Here is a 25,339-nt window from a genome sequence, read left to right on the forward strand (position 1 = left end):
TTTAAGAAAATCCACCTCGTGTTTCTTATTAATATTGATAAAATCGTACATTGATGGGAAAAACCATGATGGATGAACCATGAAATGAGTTGTTTACTTTAACGTAATAAACATTCTCAATAAATTGTTTTCATACAAGCCGTTCAAATAAGAATAGTAATATAAGAAGTATTGAAGAAAGTATGAAACACACAACAGCACAGTACTTCGAACATTATATATACAGGGTGTCCCAGGCTGAGCGTGCATTAGAAGTTTCTAGAGAACCACAAAATCTAGAGATTTATGCACATCTTTGTTTTGCAACGAGATCTATCGATTGAAAATATTTTCAATATGACGGCACTTCCGGAAATACCGGAAGTTGACAACAACTTTCCTATTTTAAATGACATTCATTTAATTATTGAATACTTAAATTCTCTGTAAAATTCTACGAATATTGATGTTAAACACTCTATACCTAACATTAACCGTTTCTGAGAAAAAAAAATATTTAAAATTTTTGGACGAAAAAAACTATCTGTCAAAAAAATTTGTATAGCCTAAAAGTCAAATTTAGTGATTACCACAGCCACTGTGACATAAAGAGAAGACATGTGGCTATCTATTTCAAAAATTAAATTGTTCAAATGACATATAATAATGACGGTAGCTGTCATGGAATTGAGCGATTAAAAAATTATGTTAAATAATTTTTTCAACCCACTTTTTTTATTTCACAATATTTGCTTTTCAATTCGTTTTTCCATTTGTTACTTTTTGAGTATACGTGTTCCTATACCTAAAATAAATCGTTTTTAAGTTATTTAAGATTTAATTTGAAAACGTATGTTTTTCTTGATTTTATATAGCTTCCTTTGATATTACATACATACATACTGCTTTTACTCGCTGACGAGTATTTGAGACGCATCATAAGATGGTCACGCAAGGCGTTTTCTTTCATGGTCTTTTCTGTGACTGAAAAGCCCGATACGTGATGTTATCTGTCTACCGCACTCCAGACATTCAAAAATCTCATTGTTTTGTTGCCTTTTTACTTTTTAGTTGTCGCTGTTAACTGACTTTATAATTCTTTTCCATTCCGTTCTATTTTGAGCTGCTTCTTTCACTCATTCTGCTTGTTTCCCTTTAAGTTTTCGTGGAAAATATTGTCACACCCCATTTTGTGGGTTATGACTAGGGGCATAGCGGAATAAGACAGATGATTCAATTTAATAATTATTTTAATTAATTTAATAATGAAATCGAATAATGAAATAATTATAAAACTAAATATGTACTTACATATTATATTTATGGACGAACATCATCACTGGCTCAGGGGTAGTGTCAGGGTAGTGTAACGTCAATGCCGGAATCTCGACCGCGACCTTATCGAACATCAATTCTCGACTATCGACTGCCCCCCCCAACAGGTGCCATTTTTGTATTTATTGGTTCGTTACGTCGCGTCGAATCATCGAATCAGCATTATTTGTCTATCGGTGCGATGACCGGTGCGATGACCGCGTTAGTGCTGATTTGGTGATTTTATATATTCGTAGTATTGAAAGGAAATATTTTCGCAATTGCCAATTATGCTTATAACTTTGATTTTTAAAACTTTACTTTTGTTGCGTAAATGCCAATGAACTTTAGTTATTTTATATTTCCTTTCAATCGAATTATTAATTTACGAAATATATTTAAGTTATTTTATATATCCAATAATTCCATCCTTGACACTATCCTTGTACCTTTTGAGTTGTCCACCCGGCCTCCTCTTACCGTCTACAAGCCCACCGTAAAGCAGATATTTTGGTATGTGGTTTTCTTGCATTCTGCATACGTGACCAGCCCATCTTAAGCAGAACTTTGTAATCATGACTTCAATACTCTCGCAGTTAGCTTTTTCAAGGACCGATACGTTTGAGACATGATGGAACCATTTTATTTTATTCTTAAGAGGTTGTCTAAGGTGTCTCTGTTGCAACTTGTTTAATGCGTTCATGTGTCAGCGGTACGGCACCCAGGTTTCGCTTCCATAGACATGGTGCGAATTATTATTGCTCAGTACACTGCAAGTTTCGTTTTTGTGCTCAAGTCATGATTGTAGAAACCCCTATCTTTTAATTTACAGAATGTTCTTGAGGCGCTGCTAATCCTGTGCTGAATTTCGTGAGTCGATATTGGCCTTTTCCGAAATCAAACTGCCGAGGTAATTGAATTCCACTAAATATTCCAATAGTTCTTCTCCGATTTTTATAGCATTGTTGTGATATTTCGGGGGAGTGCACATGCTTTTAGTTTTATCGATGTTCAACTTAAGTACCAAAGCCTCGTATGCCCATGTATATGTGTTCAACATTTCTTTCAATTGCTGTAACGTATTTGCAACTAGAGCATAGTCACCAGCGTATTGAAGTTCTGTGATGAATTTTGTTGAACAGACCGCCGCGCCGTGCGTATCTGTATCTAATGCCCAAACCTCTCTCCTGTTAAAGTTAGTTTGCTGGCCACTATAATGGAGAAAGCTGCCATGAATATATTGAATAGGAGAGGCGCTAAGACACATCCCTGCCTAACGCCTGTGTTTGTTAGGAAGGGATCGCTCAGTGATCCATGATAACACTCTTGATTTGTTGTTGTTATGGAGGCTTTTACACACTGTAAGAAATTTGCTGGGTACTCCGAACTTTTTCATAATTGCCCAAAGTGCATCTCTGTTCACAGAGCCGAAGGCTTTTGGTAGATCGATGAATGCAACATAAAGTTTAGACTGCTGCTCTTTTACTTTTTCCTGTAGTTGGTGGATGGAGAATATGGAATCGACGGTACCGCGGTTGGTGCAAAAACCGCGAATCATTTAAGAGTCATAAAATATTAAATACTAGACTTTTAACCAGTGCGTGAGTGATCAAAATTTTAAAATTCAAAATTGTTCATGATTAAACATCAACAAAAAAGTTGTTTACCGCATGTAGGGCTCTCTCCAGTAAGTATAATTTCAGATCTTTGCGAAATGCGGGAAAGAATGAAAGTTGATAAAAAAACAACAAACTGTTGAAAATCTTGAAATTCTCTAATTATAAAAAATAATCATTTTTTAATTCTCAATCTACTGAAAAGTTTTTTATTTTAGGAGCTACAGTTGCCCGACGCACTCTTGTCGGATCCTCTATAATATTGTTACGGATTCCGTGGGTCCACTATTTAACTCACGATAAAATATCTTCAGACTGCTCCAACTGTCAAAGCGCGGGCCTTATATACCCCTGGCGATGGTTTCTGGAATTTTCTAAAGAATTCTGTAATTCTCTTTTACTTTCTGGCGAATTCGCCAGGTTCCTCAATGCACGTTACGGTTATGTAGCAGTAATGCAGTTATGCAACCAGTAATACACCTTGATCTTGACAATATTCTTTTATTAGAGTACAATATACAAAGGTGGATTTTCTGAGTCAGATATACATATATTTTTTTAAGTAACTTGATTATTGAAAATATATTATTTTTTTACTTACAGGTATCGCAGAAGCTCTTGGTTGTATCCTGAGTTCTATGTTAGTGCATTTTGTTGGTAAAAGAAAAATGAATTTCCTTTCACTGTTGGGCACAGGGATTTGCTTTTTTATCGTAGCGACATATGCTCACTTAATTAATGTTAACAGTCTAAAAATTGTTACAAAAGATGAGAATTTAGATGTAGAAGGACAAAGCTGGCTGCCCTTGACGTTTCTGGTAGGAGCTGCATTCTTTACTCATTGTGGTATTAGAATTCTGCCGTGGATGCTTATAGGTATATTTATTTATTTATTAAATGATGTTAGAGCAGGTTTACGACCAGGAAATAATGGGATTATATACCAGGATAAATGGGATTATACCGGGTGCGTCTCAAAAGTGGCTCACCCCTATAACTTTTTTATTTTTTCAGATAGAAAAACGAGATCTGGTATGTTAGTATAAAACATAAATTAGGATTGATTGACGTATTCAATTGTTCTTGGTCACTTCCTGTTTCACCAGAAATGACTACAACTTTTGACAACAAAACGACAGCACTCTCGGTATTTTTAGCCGACCATACCAACCGGTATGGTAGGCTATTAAGACCGGCAAAAAAAAGTTTTTATAATTTTACTCAAAATGAGTTTCATGAGTAATAAATGACCTAAATACAAGAGATTTTCATGGTGTCTGTCTGTCTGTCCGTCTGTAACATGATAACTCAATAACCGCTATACCGATTTTAACCAAATTTGGCACAAAAATACTGTGGCACCCGAGAATCTGGACATTTTGGTGGGGGTGGGGGATTGGTAAGGGGGTATGGGAAGGGGTTAAACATTTTAAAAAATCGTAACTCCAAAATTACAGTAGCTAGCGAAACGCCGTTTTCAATTTAAGATTAGGAATAATATTTGATCAAAATCAGTCAAAGTCGCAGTTTTTGAGATATTCCGTGTTTCCGTAGTTCCGTTTTTTGAGAAAATCAGTGTGGAGAACTCCAAACTCCCATCGGACGCGACCCCCGGTGGTAGATAGGGGAAATAACCGCGGACCAAAATTGGAAAAATTCCTTTACTTTGAAACTAAAAGAACTGCCTATCAACTTTTTATTAACATATTTTAGTATGGGCGGCTATACGTGCCTCCCGGCGCCAATTTTTTTAATTTATTCGATAGGAAATGTCACTCTGAATAGAATATGTCAACTTTTGATATTTTTGCATATGGTTTATTTAAAATTATAAGATGCGGTTCATAACGAAAATTTGAATCGAAATATCAAGTGTTTGATATTTAAAATACGATTTTTTATTAAGCGAGAATGTCAAAAGTTGACATATGATATGTCATTCTATTCAGAGTGTCACTTTCTATCAAATAAAGTAAAAAAATACCGAGGGTTCCATTTAAAAATCAAAAGTTGTAGTCATTTCCGGTGAAAGAGAAAGTGACCAAAAAAATTAAGGGGCTTAGAATAAAAGGTGACTTTTTGTTTTAAATGGATTGAAGTGCAGATTTAGATCCTGCAGATAACAATTTATTTAGTATAGAAAGAAATTCAGTAAACATTCTACACTCTACTCTACTTAGTGCCACTGTAGAATTTACTTAATTCCATTTTATACCAAATAAATTGGTACCTAAAGTACATAAATCTGTACTTAAAAAATAGTGACTTGGATCCCCTTTTTTAACCTCCTCAGTTGAATACGTCAATCAATCCTAATTTAGGTCATATACTATCATATCAAGTTTCGTTTTATTAGCTGATAAAATAAAAAAGTTATATAGGGGTGAGACGCGCCCGGTATAAAAATAAAAATAAAAAACTAAGAAATCTGTGTCTGAATTGTGTCTTAATTTTTATAGTCTAAGTAGGATTTCTTTTCTCTGTAATGCAACCTTAAAAAAGACGAGGATATAGGTCGAAACGTTGGCAATTTTAAACTGGTTTCGAGACGGGAAATAAAAAGTTTTTTATATCCTAGTCCTAAACCTGGCTAACGCCATTTGAAGTATAACATAAAGACGCAAATCTACCAAATTTATTGATGTTACGTATTGTTTATGTTATGTGTTTTAAAATCAAAGAAGCCATACATTACCAACGTCTACAGATGCATGAGTAATACATTTATTTTTATTGGAATGTATTAAAAGAGCCTCTTTTATTTTTCTCTTAGAGGCTATCGCTTCACTCACTATAATTTTTGCGTTGCGTTGTTAAAATCCACTCTGTCTTGTGTCCCACGAATTTTGAAGAGCGTGGATGATTTTGCGTGTAAGCAAAATTAATTTTAAAACTGAAAGTAAAATAAATAAAACAATGAAAGTCCGAAATTTTTAGTTTTAATACCGAATCATTGTAACAAATGTCTATAACTTTATGGCGGATTTCTTTTAGTTTTAAAATTATCTTGCGGGCGCACACACAGCAAAATGCTATGTTTAGCTTGACAAAAATCGACATTACAAATATTTTTTCGTATACCCTACCTGGCGCCCCCAATATTTAACATGTTACCATAACAACTAAGCATATTTATGCTATTTTAACAATAAAATTTCACTTAAAGGTACTTCAAAATTTTTCTCTTCGTTCAACCTTAATCCGCGGTTGTTTTTTCTATACCGGGTGCATCTTGAAAGTTTTATTTTTTTAGATAAAAAAACGAAATTTGGTATGTTAGTATATGACATAAATTAGGATTGATTGACGTATTCAATTGTTTTTGGTCACTTCCTGTTTCAACGAAAAACTATTGATTTTTAATTGGCACTGTCGGTATATTTCTGGTTTATTCGATAGAAAATTACACTTTGAGTAGAATGACATATCATATGTCAACTTTTGACATTTTTGCTCAAAAAATCGTATTTTAAATTTCAATCTAGAGTGCCATAGCTGTGTTAAAAACACTAATTTTTAAACAAGGAGCCTTGGAAAAATAGATTTGATCGTCTAATGTTTTTCGTGTCTTGTCCTGATCGGTTAAAAAATGCCCAAATTGTATTTTTAATCATATGCCAATTTTTTTCAAATGGAACAAGTGGCTCATTTGCATATTTTGAAAAAGAATTTTTTACTAATAATTTTGTAGCACACACTTGATATTTCGAGTCAAATTATCGTTATGAACCGTATGTTATAATTTTAAATAATCCATATGCGAAAATGTCAAAAGTTGACACATTATGATATGTCATTCTATTCAGATTGTTATTTTCTATCGCATAAAGTAGAAATATACCGAGGTTGACATTTAAAAATCAAAAGTTTTATTAATTTCCGGTGAAAGAGGAAGTGATCAAAAACAATTGAATACGTCAATTAATCCTAATTTATGTCGTATACTAACATATCAAATCTCGTTTTTTCATCTGAAAAAATAGGAGTGAGCCAGTTTTGAGACGCACCCGGTATATAAATGGTAAGTATAAGTGATCTTCGAAAACATTACTATTTAGTTGCAAGCAATTGCATTATTTTTCTATAAGAATTTAAGAAAAATTTCTTTTCTTTTTCACAATCAATTATTTCGTGCAGAATCAGTATAGGTATGATCAGATACAGTTTTGTCGGCTTCAAAATGAGAATCAGCCAGTGTTTGAGATTTGAGATGCATTCATTTGTCTTGCTTTAATGAGAAATTTCTACGATTCTGCTACCTAATCTAATCTACCTACCTAATCTAACCATGTATTACTACATATTCAATCCAGAACAATCAAAATCACCAAAATATTGATATTTTTCCCACTACTGGTTAATAAATTAATGAGGCAAACTTACAAGCTTTTTTTTGATAATAAGGATATCGGGATCCTATTTAGCTTCTTGCGAATGAATATTTGTCTCATATAATTTTAGGGCAGAATTTTATTTTTCTAAAAAAAAAATAAAAATTAACACATTTTTTGAACACAACCAAATAATAATAACTAAATAATATTAGAATTCGTCATTTTTACTACATCACAAGCAAATATAAATTAATACGTAGCCAAGAGTCCTAAAATTCAAGATTTCTCTGGGGGGTGCCCCGCAGCACCCCTGTAGTTACGCCAATGCGCCCAGCACAGTCATTTGAAAATTAATTATCATTATGGACAATATATACTAGCTACAGACATGTAGTACAATTAAATAACAACATAGAAAACAAATTTCTTGCAGTATAGGTATATAATAAAATTATATAAGGATTCTTGCCACTTAACTGCTGATATAGAAATTTAATTCTACGCTGTGTTTGTCATAATGTGGATCAACCTGCTCTCACAACCGGTTTCGGAGCCCTACTCCATCATCAGGTGAGCTTGGGCAGATCCACAAAATGACAACCACAGCGCGGAGACAGTTAAATCCGACTTGTCGGAAAGTGTCGGAAAATTTCTATTTTATAATTTGGCTTGCCTGAAAAAAAGCCTTTTACCATCCTTTTACTATGTGGATAATTGTGCCTCGGTGGTATGATGGCCCCTGGGGCGCTATTCTGTACTCGGCCCCTGGGGCGCTATTCTGTACACAGCATAAGATGGGTAACGGTCGAGGAACAGTCCGGAAGTTCTCACATACGTTGGGAGGAGATGTTTAGTCAACTATGTGAGTTACTAGTGAACAGTAGTAGCAACAACACCCAGGCAGAGAACCATAGAAGATCCCAGGACTTAAGGTACTAGATGTGGCAGGAGTGGCCACATCAAACGGGATTGCCGCGTCCAAATGCGATCCCGTTCATCATCCAGAGAACGAAGGCACCAGGAAAACTAAAATCAGTCAATACTAAGGGGCGAGTATTGGACTGGGGAGAACAGAGCCCCAGGATTTTTTCCATTAGGAGTTTAGGAAGAACCGCTGACAGTTTGGTGATCGACAGGAAGGTCAATGGTAGGAGAATACGAATGACAGTGGATACTGGTGCTATGGTATCGTTGGTGCGGACTAACTCAGTGCAAGGGTTGAAGCTGATGCCTCTGAGAAGCGTGCCTTCTATCGGTAGTTGGGATAGTTTGAAGTGATTTTTGATAATACCGCGTTTTAAATTGTGAATTAATTAGCGAAGGTGCCAGAACCGTTAGAGTAATAGTAGTTGCATAAATTGTGTTGTAAATAGTATAAGTTGTGTGTACAGAGTGAGAAAAATAAATTCGTTAAGTATTTTATCGCGAGTTTAAATTAGTAGACCCACGGAATCCGTAACAATACATAATTATACATGGTAACTTAATTGCAACAATCTCTGAATTAAAAGCCTGCAAATAATTGAAATGAAACCGAAAAAAAATTGTGCTTATAAAAATTTTAAGTACTCCAAAATACTGTTACGTCAGCCGTCGTCTCTCAATAAACTATCTTTTTCGCGCTTATAGATACTCATAAGACTTTCTTATCACGCTCATTTAAAATCTTTATTCGCGTCAGGCAAGTATTAACCCTTAACTGGTCCGGCGTCGTCTGACAGACTACGCCAAATAATTAACTCATTCTCATTAGTTACTGGGGCCGCCTACAGGATTGGCGTTCCAGCTAATCCTCCCCCTCACGGTCAACAACTGATAGCCATATTTATACCCAAAATGGATTAGTTTTTTAGAAGTTATGGCAGAAGTTACTTAAGCCGTAGTCTCTCAGACGACGCCGGACCGTTTGTGTAAGATTTTGTGTGTGACAAACTTTTGTAAAATATGGCCGGGTCTTCGAAAATATGCGTTTAGGAGACTCTAGTTATGAAGAAACTCTATTAAAATGATATGATGAGGACTGTGACAGTGACAATATGACAATCTGCCAGACAAATGCGTTTGACAATGTCAAATATTCCACGAGAAATACACTTTACAATTGGTAGAATACTTCCAATTCCTGTACAACCAAAAAATGCCTACGGAGATATTCTTATCCTATAAAGTTCTCATCCTAGTTAAAGACAATGTTATGTCCTAGTTAATTATTTTTAATGCCTAGAATGTACGATTCCATTGTGTAAAACATGTTTAGGAAAACAATGAACTTTGCCTCATGCTGTAACTCAAATTTTTTTCTTAACTCCAGTTTTATAACTTATTTTTTTTATATATATAATATTAAAAACTTATTTCTATATTGTAATGACTGTTAGTAATTTGGTTTTATCTTTTAGAGCTTGGTAAAAACCTAATTGATTTTTTTTCAAATTTATATGTATGTTATTTTATTTTGTACTAGATTTTCTTAAAGTTAATATTAATTGAACCCATTTTTGGCTAGATTAATTCAATAATACGTAAGATAATATATAATGAAATAAAAATTTGTTATTTTTTAATTTTTCTGCGTTTTTTAAACTTTTTAGAAGGCGTAGTCCCACAGACTACGCCGGACCGTTTATGATACATATCTATTACCGGACCAGTTAAGGGTTAAAAACCGTTTTCAAAAATTCATCTGGTAATTAACACATATTTGTTAATATTATCTAATAAACACGCTGTAAAAATTTTAGAATGCCTAAAGTATATTTTTGAGGTATAATAATTAAACATATTTGGGATGGTCGGGTTATTTTTTAAAACCGAAAAAAAAGTCTGGCATGCTTATTTCTAGGTTAAATAAATGCTAAAATTTAAGTATAAATAAATTTCAAGTTGCCTAAAGGATAGTTTCTGGATTTATTTTTTTACAAATATAAAGGGTTGCGCAGTAACAAAATACCTACAAACCCCCTGCCCGACTTAGGATTCTGGGTTCTCCAGTTTATTTTCCTTTTTTATTTCCTTAGTTCTCCAATCAACTTTATTTTTTTTTTTTAATTTTAACTTGTCTAAAATATGTTTTCTAAATATGTCGTCAGCTCTTAGACTAACAGCTGTGTCAATACGAACGTGCACTAACGGTCTAATTATTTTCAGGTGAAGTATACTATAGCAAGATCAGAGCCACTGCCAGCGGTTTTTCAGGAGCGATGAGTTATATCTTTGGGTTTCTTGCCAACAAAATATTTTTTTCCATGATATCGGCACTTACTTTGCCAGGCACGTTCTGGCTTTATAGTGCTGTCTGTATGCTAGGACTTCTACTTCTGTATTTCCTATTGCCGGAAACAGAAGGCAAGACATTATACGAAATAACTGAACATTTTGCGGGCCGCAATAAACTTAACAATAAGGTTGGAATTCACTGGTTATTGAGAATGGATTGTTAAAGCGCACATGGGAAAGTGCGGATGGCAGCACAGTAACAACTCAGTTACTGGTACCAAGGAAGAAAGTTACCCAGGTATTGGAAGACGGTGGTAAAACTGGAGCCCATCTTGGGGTAAGCAAGACCTTGAGCAAGCTGAGAGAGATCGCTTTTACTGGGTGGATTATTGCGAAGATGTCGAGAAATGGTGTCGACAATGTAAATTTGTGCAGCCAGCCAAGGACCAATCACTCGATCTAGGGGAAAGATGAAACAATATAACGTTGGACTGCCATTCGAAAGAATCGCTGTTGACATTGCAGGCCCTTTCCCTGAAACGCACAAGAGCAACAAGTACGTTTTAGTGTCGATGGATATTTCAGTAAATGGCCAGAAGTTTTGCCATTCCAAACCAAGAAACATCGACTGTAGCTGAAGTGTTAGTCAATAATGTCTTCAGTAGATTTGGAATTCCTTTAGAGCTTCACACTGACCAAGGAAGGAACTTCGAGTCAAGACTGTTCCAGAAGATGTGTGATCTGCTTGGTATTCACAAGACTAGGACAACAGCTCCGCAGTCTGATGGGATGGTCGAGAGATTCAATAAGACCATTGAAGAACATCTCTCGAAAATGGTGAATGAACATCAAAGAGATTGGGATCAGCATATACCACTATTCCTAATGGCATATAGAAGTGCAGTTCACAACACCACCGGACTTTCACCATCGAAGATTTTATTTGGTCGACGTTTATACGGTTGCCTTGTGACTTGGTGTTCGGATCACCAGACGACAGCACCACGAACGTAGAGGACTACGCGGATGAACTGAAGGAAAGGTTATTGGGAATTCATAAGGCCGTGAGAAGTAAGATTACGCTAGCCAGTGACCGGATGAAAGCTCGTTACGACCTCAGAGCTAATTCTACGGGATTTCAACAGGACGATAGAGTATGGTTGTATAACCGACAGCGCAAGAAAGGAAGGTCCCCAAACTTAACTCCAGCATGGGAAGGTCCTTATACAGTCATCAAGAGGATAAATGATGTTGTGTACCGGATTCAACGCAGCCCTAGAAGTAAGATGAAAGTAGTTTATCTGGATCGATTGAAGAGATACCAGACAGGAAACCTTGATCGGGACGATCAAATTTGAGAAGGGGGCAATGTCAAGGTGTATTACTGGTTGCATAACTGCAACGTGCATTGAGGAACCTGGCGCATTCGCCAGAAAGTAAAGAAAATTATAGAATTCTTTAGAAAAATCTAGAAACAACCGCCAGGGGGTATATAAGGCCCGCGCTTTGACAGTTGGACAAGTTTAAAGTTTGAAGTCAAGTCTGAAGATTGTCTGAAGTCTGAAGTTTGAAAATACCGCGAAATACCGTTAGAGTAATAGTAGTTGCATAAGTTGTGTTGTAAATAGTATAAGTTGTGTGTACAGAGTGAAACAAATAAATTCGTTAAGTATTTTATCGTGAGTTTAAATAGTGGACCCACGGAATCCGTAACAATATTATATTTCAGAAATCTGCCTAAGGCTTAGCCCGATCTTGTCGTGTTAAGCCAAACCCAAAATACCAAACACACGTGCTTTGATTAAAGCTTGATTAAAGTTTGCAAAGCTTCAGCATTTGCCATAAAATATCGCGCAATTTGTTACAAAACCATGTAAATTATATATCACTGTAATCACAAAACTTCAATCTATTTTCGCATTGTAACGGAATTTTAAATTATGTCTTTATTTTTGAAAACATTTAGTCCAAACATAAGGAATATTTTGTTGATGTTTGACCATCAAAATCTTAAAAATAAAGAAGTTGTCTAAAAATGTGCTACAACACGGATATAGTATACCTAATCCTTTATCTTTAATTTGCTTCTTCATTTGTGTAAAAATACCTAGCCAGTTTTACATAAAACGTTAAATGCCGAACGCTTATTTTTCTACTTTTTCGGACAGAAATGGACACTTAAGCTTCATTCAGAACCTCGCAATTAGTGGAATAAATTAATGGTTTCAATTAGAGTAGAAGTTTGCATGTAACCTTTCTTAAAATACTAACATCGGCTGGTCCAAAATTGTTCCAATTTGGCACGTGTATTTATCATACATAAACCTTTAAAGAATCTATTTACGACTTCGCTGTAAAATCAATAGGGGAGACAATGTGTGAACAGTTCAAAATTTGCATGGGACTTGCTATGTTTCCAAAGACGATGCACCACCCGGTATATTCTATTAATTTTAATTGTGTGTTTTAGACATTGTGAATGATCGTAAACTAAAACGTGTAAAGTGTAATTGAAACCACTAATTTGCGAGGTTCTGAACGAAGCTTAAGATCTGTTTTTTTAGTCTTTTTTATTCTTTCTTAAGTCTGTTTGTTTTGCCAATATAAAACTAGCTGCCCGTGGCCTGGGCATACAAATTTTTGAATTTGTGATATTAGTGTTATATTGGTAACTATGCTTTAATACTACTAATAATACTGTATCTTAAAGCATGGCACCCACGAGGAATAAAGAGACCTAGAAAAATCGAACCTGAGATGGGACCATGATATTAGGAAATTAGCAGGGATAACTTGGCTCCGCATAGCCAATAATAGACAACAATGGGCCCAACTATAAAGAGTGTATCTAAATATATGATATTTAAATGTATTTAAATATGATATAGGTAACTATTTTATAAAATATCATCAGTTAAAAAAGCAAATTATTACTTAAAATAAAGGCAACGGCCTAGCTACGTTGAAACACCGGTTCCCATTAGAACATCTAAGTTAAGCGACGTAAGGCGATACTGGTGGTTGGACGGGTGACCGGTTCGAAACTCTGTATCGTGCTGTTGTCCAAGGGAAAAGTGTAAAATATATTGATTAGGCCAGTGCAAATAATTTTGAATTTGCAAAAATTTTTAGAAAGCTGCGACCATTGAGAATAGTTAGCCTTAGTAACCCTTATTAACATACTAAAAGTCCCCATTTGTCCGATGTGTGCGTCATCAAAAAAATTGGCCGCCATCTTGAATTTTGGTACTTTTTGGGAAAAAATGTAAATAACTCGAAAACGGTGCGTTATAGTGAAAAACTTCAAGGAGGTAAAAATTAAAGAAAATAAAAAACTCTATCAGAATCAATAAAGAATAGTTTATTATCCTAACGCAGTGACGTACAAAAATTTTTTGAAAATCGAGCAATTTTTAAAAGGAATCACCGAAATGCAAATTACTATTTTTTTAAGCTTATTGACAAATAACATGGATATTTAGCATCAATTCAACTAAAATACAGTCCTTGTGACATTTTCAAGAAATATTTATTGGTGGTTTAATAATATTTCAAAATTAACAAAAATTGTCAAAGCGATCCTTTACTATACATATACATGTGTACTAATAATGTGGGAAAGCAGCCTCCACCTTGTTCCGGTCGGGGCTATTTGCACTTAAACCAAGATCTTTTTGTTACCATTTTGTAAACAACTTGTTTTTAAAAATACAGTGACAGTTTGAAAAATTTGGCTACAAGTTGGAAGAAAAAAATAAAATGTAATAAACTACTTGCGAATGCCTTTTTGACATAAATATCATCTACGATCTTAACCTAAGATCTTAATACTTTTTCATTATGATAAATACATTATAAACATACCCCTACAAATCGAATAACAATAATTCAAATTATGACCATTTTAATAAAAATGTGTTACCAACTTGTAACCTAACTTTTCAAATTGTCATCTCTAGAAAAAAAATGAAATTTACAATTTTATTCGATTTGTTCTTCATCGACCGATATTTGTTTGTTCTCGCAAGAAATACCATTACAGTTACCACACAAGCATGAACATGGCATATTGGATTTTAAACATGTACCATTGCGATTAAAAAAAAATAGTACAACAAAATATGATTTAATCTGCTCGTCTATATTCTTGTGTCAGTGTCACGTAATTTTTAAAAAATGCCTTTAACTTCAGAGCAAAAATCGATTATATTTACGCGATTAAGGGATGGGGTTCCCATAAGGGACATTGCGGATGCATTAGGGATAAACAAAAAAACAGTGTTGTTGGCTAAATCCAAAGTTCAATATACCTAATTCAAATACCCTTTTAGACCAGGAGTTCCATCTGGGACTACTAATTCTAACTACTTTTTTTGATCGCAATGGTACATAGTTTATTACATCCAGATTTGCAATTACAGTAAATCATTTTCAATACAAATTCTGGTGCCACTGCGTTTGACATTGTTGTTAGAACTAAGGTATCCGTTTTTTTACTCCATCCACATTCTGTTGCCTCTTCTCCGTTATTTAGCCAATACTGCATTTATAAATAGGTCCTATAATAATGATTTTCAGCTGCGTTAGTTGTTGGAGGTAAGGTAGCTAAATCAAAATTTTTACTATAAGTACCTGACGAGATGTAAGGGCTTTATATTTAAAATACCTCAACTGATCTAAATCTTTTGCTAGCCTATGTCGACCATATAATGAAAATAAGAATGTATTTCCATCTTCGACTAGCTCAGATTTTTGTGCTGCAGGATCTAAAAAAAAACGGATGTAATTTTTCGCAGATGAGGATCTTTTTGCAACGTTTTGAAAGTCGCCAGTTTACATTACATTTTATTTTTTTCTTTCACCCTGTAGCCTAATTTTTTAAACTGTCACTGTATTTTTAAAAACAAGTTGTTTACAAAATGGTAACAATAAGACCTGGGTTTAAGTGCAAACAGCCCCGACCGAGACAAAGTGGAGACTGCTTTCGCACATTATTAGTACACATGTATTTAGTAACGGATAGCTTTTACAATTTTTGTTAATTTTGAAATATTATTAACCCACCAATAAAAAATATTTCTTGAAAATGTCACAAGGATTGTATTTCAGTTGAATTGATGCTAAATATCCATGTTATTTGTTAATAAGCTTAAAAAATTAGTAATTTGCATTTCGGTGATTTCTTTTAAAAATTGCTCGATTTTCAAATTTTTTTTGTACGTCATTGCGTTAGGATAATAAACTATTTTTTATTGATTCTAATAGAGTTTTTTATTATCTTTAATTTTTACTACTTGAAGTTTTTCGCTATAACAAACCGTTTTCTAGTTATTTACATTTTTTCCCAAAAAGTACCAAAATTCAAGATGGCGGCCGATTTTTTTTTGATGATGCACACATCGGACAAATGGGGACTTTTAGTATGTTAATAAGGGTTACTAAGGCGAACTATTTTCAATGGTCGCAGCTTTCTAAAAATTTTTGCAATTTCAACATGGTGAATGTCATAACTGCACTGGGGTGATACACACTGCTCATCCACGCCGGTTCGAGGCCGGATGTGATCGGATATGTCGTGAGTAAGAGTTAATTTAGACACTTCCTAAGTCGGTAGGCCACTGACCATGATATGGCCGAGGACCGCTGTTTGGATTCCGCGTAAACAAAGTAGGCCCCGTCCAGATTAGCCCTGGCAGCAAAAAGGAGACGTTAACTGAAATCTTTGCTTTACTTTACTTTACTTAAAATAAATGTATAAAAAATTTAGAAAAAATACTATACACAATTTAAACTTCCTCAAGAGAGTACCTATGTCATCTCATTTCTATTTTTTCTCGTAGAAAAAAAAATAAAAAAAATCAAATTTGCCAAGTCAGCCTTTCTAAATTTATTCTAGCTCTGTCATCACTGCATTTTTTCTCTAACACTTGTCCCTTCTCGAATTCGCAACAGTTTTTTGTTGAAAGAGCCAAAGGAATTTGCTGGGCTTTGCGGAATTTGATTATATTTATAGAAACCCGAAAATATAGCTAAATCTTTGAATATATTTGCAGCGAGATGCTGTGTTACTTTACTAACAAAAATAAAACACATCCATAGTTACGAAAAATATCTACATGGCACAGTGGCTTAAAAATTCAACTATATTTTTTTCTAAAATAGTATGGAATTTGTGAAAAGAATAAACGGGATTAGCCATTTTAGAACAAGCAATTTTTTTAATAAACAATGCATTTTTCTCAAAATGTTAATAATAAAAAAAACAGTGTGTGCACTATGTGCGCATATTTGAAGTGAAACTTCTTACTAACAGCTATTAAATTGAAGGCTTTGAACGACGTGTGTGAAAAAGTGACATATACCGGGTGCGTCTCAAAAGTGGCTCATCCCCTATAACTTTTTTATTTTTTCAGATAAAAGAACGAGATTTGGTATGCTAGTACAGGCAGTTCTCGTACTTACGGCAGGTTAGGTTCTTCAAAATAGCGCCTTAACTCGAAACGACGTAAGTCGAATCTTATTTTGTCATAAGATTCTATAGAAAATGGAGAAGTTAGGTACTTTTGTAAGATAAAAATAGAATAAAACAAAGAGATATGCGTTTGTATATATTAATATTTTACGTATTTTTAAATAATTGAGGTATGAGAACAGTGTATTGTATTAATATGTAGTTAAACTTATATTACAAAAAAACAAAAAAAAACAAGAAAACAAAAATACAAAAAACGAATTATATTTTAGAAAGTATTTTTTTATGAAAAACAAATCAGGGCGAGTATTTTTACAGTCTATCTACTCATAAAACTATTTTAACTATCCATAATAGTATAATATATTTAGGTATATAATACGTAAGTTTACTATATGCAACCACAGAAATACTAGAGAATAGAGTAGATATATTTTTTATAAAGTAGATATTTATTTTTTTTTAGTTGGAAGTTTTATTGTGGGTGTTGTCAAAAGTTCGTAATAGTTTGCTAATTAAATAATTAGCAACCCTGCCCCGCTTTTTCATTATGAGGATCTGTTAACCCTGCTGTATGCTGCTAAAAATGTATTGTTTATGTCCAAAGTCCTTTAAAAAATTTAGATCGTTCTTTTCAAAAAATGACGTAACTCAAAACAGTGGAACATAACTTTGAGGAATAGTGTCAAAAATATGTTCGACGTAACTCGAAACGACGTAACACGAAACGACGTAAGTCGAGGACTGCCTGTATATGACATAAATTAGGATTGATTGACGTATTCAATTGTTTTCGGTCATTTCCTGTTTCACCGCAAATACGTACAACTTTTAATGTTTAAATGGCACCCTCGGTATTTTTTTACTTTATTCGACAGAAAATGACATTCTGAATAGAATGACATATTATATACCAACTTTTGACATTTTCGCATATGGTTAATTTGAAATTATAACATGCGGTTCATAAAAAAATTGACGCGAAATACCAATTTTGTGGTATCAAAGTATTCGTAAAAAAATGCTTTTTCCAAACATGCTAATGAGCCACCCTCGTTCCATTTCAAAAAATAGAGATATTATTAAAAATATGATTTCGGCAGGTTAAAAGATTAACCGGCCAGGACAATACACTAAAAGCATTATGGTGCGTTTAGACTTGAGCACGCACGCACTGATCCTCCGCCAATGCTCAAGTGTAAACAGCTGTGCGCGCACGCTCATGCACTCTGAATCTGTCTGTGCGCGAGTAGCCGAGAACGGGTGTGGTGTCGGTTTTTGGTCCGTGCTCAAAGGGATTTTATGTGTGCGCGAACGCTCAATTTGCACCGGCAATTTTTTTTGTCTGCGTTCGTGCGTGCGTGTGTGATTTTTTTTTCGTTTTCTTTATTAAAATTATGGAGTGGATCAATGAATCTTCGTTATTATTAATTGAAGAATATGAAAAGTTGCCTATATTATGGGATGTTAAACATTCTTTGTATTATTAAAAAATAAAAAAACGCATGGCAAGATCTTGTAAATAAAATTAGTATTGAATATGTCGATGTTAATGAAATTGCTATTCTAAAATTTGTATCTTTTGTTCGTAATTTTTGGTATTATTAAATTTTGTAAATATTCAAAGTCGGGTCTAGTCATTCTTGTAAAGTTTTTGAACTAATCATAGCCCTCCTCAGACACTAAGTTGTTGCAGTAAATTATATCGATTTCTAAAAATTTAGGTTTGCCACCAGCGACAATGTTTTCGATTTTTCTCCTTTTTAATAATTAAGCTGTGCATAACAATGACTGCAGCCTCGACTATTTCTTGGTCGTCCATTCTTTTCGCCAATACAACTCTGCTGTGCGCGCACAAATGGATCACTTCATTCGTCGAAAAATAAGTTTTGAATTTGAACGGAGCCGAGAGTGCGAACGAATGCCGCGTGCGCGCTCGCTCAGCTCATGCGTGCTCAAGTCTAAACGCACCATTCGACGATCAAATATATTTTTCCAAAGCTCGTTGATTAAAAATTAGTGTTTCTATCATAGCCATGGCACTCTAAATTGAAATTTAAAATATGATTATTTATTAAGCTAGAATGTCAAAAATTGATATATGATATGTCATTCTATTCAGAATGTTATTTTCTATCGAATAAAGTAAAAAATACCGATCATTTAAAAATAAAAAGTTGTAGTCATTGCCGGTGAAACAAGAAGTGACCAAAAACAATTGAACACGTCAATCAATCCTAATTTATGTCATATATAACATATCAAATCGCGTTTTTTTTTATCTGAAAAAACAAAAAAGTTATAGTGGAGAGCCACTTTTGAGACGCATCCGGTAGTGCTGTTTTAATATAAATATTATTTTCAATTTATTTCTGTAATCTATACATTTTCTGTTTCCTCAATAGACTGCAAATTTTGTGGAATACCACCCAAAATATAGGTTTTTATGCAAATGCCTAATAATGTTAACGCTTAAATTTATTTAAGAAGAAAAACAATTTTGAACCTAACCAACCATTCGTATTTATAGTGGTTTATAGTAATTTTGTTAAATTATACGAATATTCTCGTTGGTTATTGGGTTGAAATAAATATGACAATGTCCACCAATGAAAATGCGAGTTGCTTAGCTCTAATAATTCTAATTCTGAGGTAGCAAATGAGCTAGATGCTTTACCTAGACCGTTATTCAGAAGCTAAAAACCTATCGATGAAAATATCCATGAAAATTTACTTCCTAGCACACAACCAGCGGATATTGGTACACAGATACAGTATCAAGTCTATTATAAGGTTTGTTCCAACCCGCCGCAGACCCGTCACCGAACGATCACACTCGTGCGCAGTAATTCAAATGTGTTCCAACCCAGATTTGACGGTTATCGGACCATCGTATTTGCGTACCAACCTACCTTGGGATCGTATAATTACGATTTCAGAACGGTAATTTCGGTACATGGTCCAAATTGAGAACTGTTTGGGTTGACTTGCGTATTGAATCATATTAGCAGGGATTATCTATTTTTAACAGCTGATTCTGGTCCGGCGCACAGTGTAAGGAAACTAAAATAGTGGGACATTGGCATTTTTCTTCAGTTATCACTATTCTTGCTGACATTTTTTTACAGAAATTAAATAATACGACTAGGAATTTTTGCTACAGGGCGAAAAGAGTAAAAAAAAAGGCGTAATGGAAGGTAAAAAAAATACGAAGTTTTATAAAAGGACTTTACAGGTATATTTTTTTATTTACGAAGAGTTTATAGCTCTTATGGACCAAAAACGTTATCAAATGACTGTCGAACAATCATTTATCTCCCACTAATATGTCAAAACTCAATCAACATTCCTAAATATTCAAATAATCAGGGATAAATTAGATAAGACTGCAAAACTCAAAGAGAACGACACAAGTGGCAAATCATTTAACAGTATTAAATAATATGAAAAAATTACGGACGAATCAATGGAAAACGTAATTATTGCCGAAGAAATTAATTTTTTTCTTCCAGGTTCGGATCTAGGTGGATGGAATTTATATGTAACAGTATACTAGAAGGTTCACTCTATGATATTTTGTATATATAACCTTGCGCGAATGTAAGCGTTTTTTTGAAAGTCATAATAAACATGTAGAAACTAGACCTGAAAAAAATTGGTACATTTTTTTCAGGTTTGTTGTTGGTAAAAGACCTCTCTTTATGGAAAAAATTGTTGGAATTGAACAACACAAGGAAACTTCTGAAAATAATAAATTTCATTGTATGAAATTTTTGTACAGATTTGTTAAATTAAGGAAACCATAACTTTAACCCGCCATAACTCCCCGACTAAGAGGTCAGCTCAAGAAATATCTCACATAGTGGGGCTCTGGGATGTCCTTTATCCATATATATAAAAAAGTTGATGAATTACATTTTTTGTTTTTTTGGGCTAATGTCCCGCATTTCCCGATTTCGTTACACTGTGCGGCGTCCGGTTGATGCTTCTATCTTGGTTATTTTTTACGAATTCGAATATGTGTGCCTTATACTTTTGCTTGTGAGTTTGTGTGGAGTAAATCGTTCGGATTTTTTAATTTGTACACTTTCATAATTATCTATAGATAATAGTTACGGATGAGTGACGATCATCATTGTCGTTTCCGCAATGGAGTTGGCACGAGAGAAGCATTGTTTAGTATAAACGTGTTGACTCAGCGCTGTTTGGATGTTAACAACGATGTGTACGCCTGCTTTGTGGACTATGAGAAAGCATTTGACAGAGTCCGTCATGAACAACTTATCAAAATTCTGAGAGAAAAGCAAATAGATACCACAGATGCCAGAATTATTGAAAACCTATATTTCGACCAAACAGCAAACATCAAGATAGACAATAAATACACGGAAAACAGCAACATCAAACGTGGTGTACGACAGGGATGTATACTTTTCCCGCTATTGTTTAATATGTACTCGGAAGTCATCATGAGGGAGGCATTACACAATGAAGCAGCTGGAGTAGTAGTAAACGGAGTTCCTATAAACAATATACTATACGGAGATGATACCGTACTGCTAGCAGAAAGTATACAGGACCTGCAACGAATGGTCCAAAAAGTGTATGAAACAAGTATCCATTATGGCTTGAATATGAACCTTAATTAAACAAAATTCATGATATTTACCAAAACACCAAATCAAAATACTAAACTGATCGTAAACCATCAGATAATAGAGCGAGTCTATAAATATAAATATATAGGAACCCTGATCAACGACAACAATGATTACTCATCAGAATTATAAACGAGAATTGAAATAGCACGTAACACCTTTATTAAAATGAAGCAATTCTTTTGTTGCAAAACTCTAAGTAACCACCTTAAAATACGAATGCTAAGATGCTACATATTTACAATAATGCTCTATGGTATAGAAGCTGCCACTCTAACAAAACAAATGTTAAAAAGATAGATACCTTCGAGATGTGGCTTTACAGAAGGGTACTCCGGATATCATACGTTGACAGAATTACCAATGAAGAAGTCTTACGAAGAGTCTCAAAAGATCTAGAATTGTCCCAAGAGGTGAAAATCAGAAAACTCCAATATATGGGCCACGTAATGAGAAGTTCAAGATACAAGCTTCTACAACTAATTATCCAGGGTAAAATAATAGGTAAGAGAAGCATAGGAAGAAGACGGATGTCGTGGCTTCGAAATCTCAGAGAATGGTTCAACTGTACATCAAACGACCTGTTCAGGGCAGCAGTCAAGAAAATAAAATTAGTCATGATGGTCGCCAACCTTCGCAAGAAGTCGGCACCTTACGAAGAAGAAGAAGATCACTGCTAAAATAACTAGAAACTACGCATAACAGGATCATAAAAGAGAGGATAGGTAAGTGAGTTAGTGAGTATACAGTTGAAACAACGCTTACCAACAATAATTACTGGATTCTGATTCTCCATTTCAAGAATAATAATTATTATCATTGCAAATTGCAAACATAAATAATAGGGTTATGTTATGAAATTCTAAACAAAAAACAAAAATCGGATCGATACACGCACGCTTGACACAAAACAATGCACAAAGCGTTCCAACGTTGATACTTTTTGCACCGTCACGAAACTATTCGAAGTCCGCGCATGCTAACAAAGTGCAAGAAAACCGATTCGAGTACGATTTCGAAACGATCCCGAAATGCTGGTTGGAACAAACCTATAGTGATTTTCTTAGCCACGTATGGCACAGATCGTTACCCAACGCGAGTTAAATTATTTTACAAAGGGTTAGACCTACACCGAATGGGGTAGCTGTGACAACACCGCCGTTACCACTTTTTCTGACGCTAGCTCGTGTGTCACGGCCTTCAATTTTTACTCCCAAAGCGAAGTTTCACTTCAATAAAGTTTTAAAATGGTCGGATGGTATAGGATACCTGTATACAGGGTTGTCCTATTATTAATTAAAACTAAATATCAACCACAGTTACATATAGAATAACAAAATAAATATAAGGAAGGAAATAAATAATTCTGAGGTAAAGTTCAAGCTATTCTATTATTTCTTGGTATTTTTCAATCAATAAACCAATCATAAATACTAAAATAGTACGTAGGATTTATTTGACGCAAAAACAACTAAAAATATTTTTTTTATAGGAGAATTTTTGTTATATTTTGTTTTGTTTATATCATTTTATTCAATATTAATAGTTATTTTTTATACAAGACGATAAAATGGTAGTTTATCGTCGACCGAAAAGATTAATTCACGAGCGAATTATGAAATCGCAAGTGAATTAATTTCGGAAGACGATAATGCAATTTTATCATCGTGTATAAAACAATATTTTTTTTCCATAGCGAGTTACGTTTTAAAAAATATTCAGAAATTATTATTTCAAGGAATTTATTACGAGTAGAAAAAATATTGTGCTGGGTTTCGTGTCGATGGCTGATTGTATTGGATCCAAAAATGGCTCAAAAAGAAATAAGTAAATTACCAACCGATATTCAGGCTGAGGCGACAAACGCCATATCCAAACTACTTCCATTTAAATGCCGAATAACTTATCAAAAGGAATACAAAATTTTTCCAAAACGGAAGCAATTAAAAAACGTGCGAGAAGAAATAAAGTTTTTAATCTATCCTCGCTGTTAAAGTATCATTTAACCTACCCTTGCGGTTAAAGTACTATTTTATCTACTATTTTTGATAGTATATCTAGGCAATTTTAACAGTTGCTATGGAAAAAAAACTTAAAAAAATAAAAGCAAAAAATATATATCACGTAATTTTGTTGATACATAATACAAATATTGCATTAATACGTTCAAAAGAAGCACGCAGTGTAAATACACAGAGAGAGTTAAAATCAGACGGAAATTTAATTAAATTTGAAACCGTACGCTTTTCAATTTGTATTAAACATTTTCTATTCGAACCAGTTTGAATTTAATTAAAAATATTAATTATAGGCAGGTGGTCTAATTAGTTCGATTAAGTTTTTTCGCCGTGTTTTGATTAAAAATTTTCATTGATTTACTCAAATGAACATAATGGTCGTTTTGCTCCCTTTTACCTAGTTTTTATTTTACAGTTCCATTTCTGATTAACAATCTTATAGAGCAATGGGGGATTAATATACAGGGTGGTCCGAACTGTATTCCGGAAACTTCGGCAACATATTCTGCAGATAATAATAAGTATAAAAAAGTTCGTATAAATGTATGTCCTAAAATTCTTAGTTTCGGAGATACTAAGTTTCATTTTTATTTCGATTTTTTCCAAATAATTTCTGAAGTAACGTCAATAATTAGATGAAAATTGGTGTCTGGGAGTTTTTTGACATGAGGAATTTGATTTTGATGTGAATATGACGCCTATTTGTAAGGGGCGCCACCTACATGTGTATTAACTGTTTTGAAGAGTACTTTTTTCCGTACCTGTATATAAAACTACTGAGTGAAAAAACATACATTTCCGTGATTTTCTACCTTAAAAATGTCTCTTGGTAAAAGTCGCTACGAGCAACGAACCGTTCTCAATATATTTAGAATGGAAATAGTCAATACATGTCATTATTCATAATTATTGACAAAAAATAAACATGTTTTGAGTAGATAATTATTTGACTGAAATGATAAATTTGGGATGTTTTTATTTTTTTTAATTAATTATAAATTTTTCTTCAAAGAAATGACGATATAACAGTTTCTATTGAACTTTTGGCACAAAACATTTCAAATTTATGATTTCACTCTAATAATTATTTAGTCAACATGCTTAATTTATGTCAATGATGACTGGTATTGATAATTTCGATTCAAAATATCTCGAGAACTATTACTCGTAGCGATTTTTACCAAGAGGCCTTTTTTACGTAAAAACGTCTTAAATGTATATTTAAGAAACAATTATTTGGAAAAATTGGACATAAAAATGACACTTCTAAACCCTGTATCTCCGAAACTAAGCATTTTACCATAGATAAAAGAAAATAATCTTCTATTAAGATAGATATGAAACTTAATAGTAAAATTTTGGGTCAAAGCGCCCCTCCGTGTTCTTAGTAGAGACTACGTTTAACCCAGCGCTTTCGCCTTTTCTGCTGTAAATATTTTTTATGTTTATATTTGATTTCAAAGGATTTAGTTTTAAAGTTACACTGATATATTAGTATATCAGAGTAACTTTAATAAAACATAAGAATATATATATTTTACAGTTTATTAAATATAAATTTTGACTACAAGGTAGAAAGAAAATCACAATATTTGATAAAACTTATAAGTATACTATTTTTACAGTTAATAAATAATAAAACTATTTCTGACTATGATATTTAAAATTTAGATAGATGGAATATTAAAAAACATACCGGTTTTTGCAGACGCAGGCCCAAATTCAATAAAAA

The 25,339-nt window shown here is 33.7% G+C and overlaps 1 pseudogene; it reads left to right on the forward strand.

Annotated features, from left to right (window-relative positions):
- Window positions 1-13,190, forward strand: part of LOC115884403 — a 29,954-nt pseudogene extending 16,764 nt beyond the window's left edge.
- Window positions 13,191-25,339: the final 12,149 nt, after the last annotated feature.

Source organism: Sitophilus oryzae, unplaced genomic scaffold, assembly GCF_002938485.1.
Source record: "Sitophilus oryzae breed Bouriz unplaced genomic scaffold, Soryzae_2.0 scaffold_246_pilon_pilon, whole genome shotgun sequence".
Lineage (NCBI taxonomy): Eukaryota > Metazoa > Arthropoda > Insecta > Coleoptera > Curculionidae > Sitophilus > Sitophilus oryzae.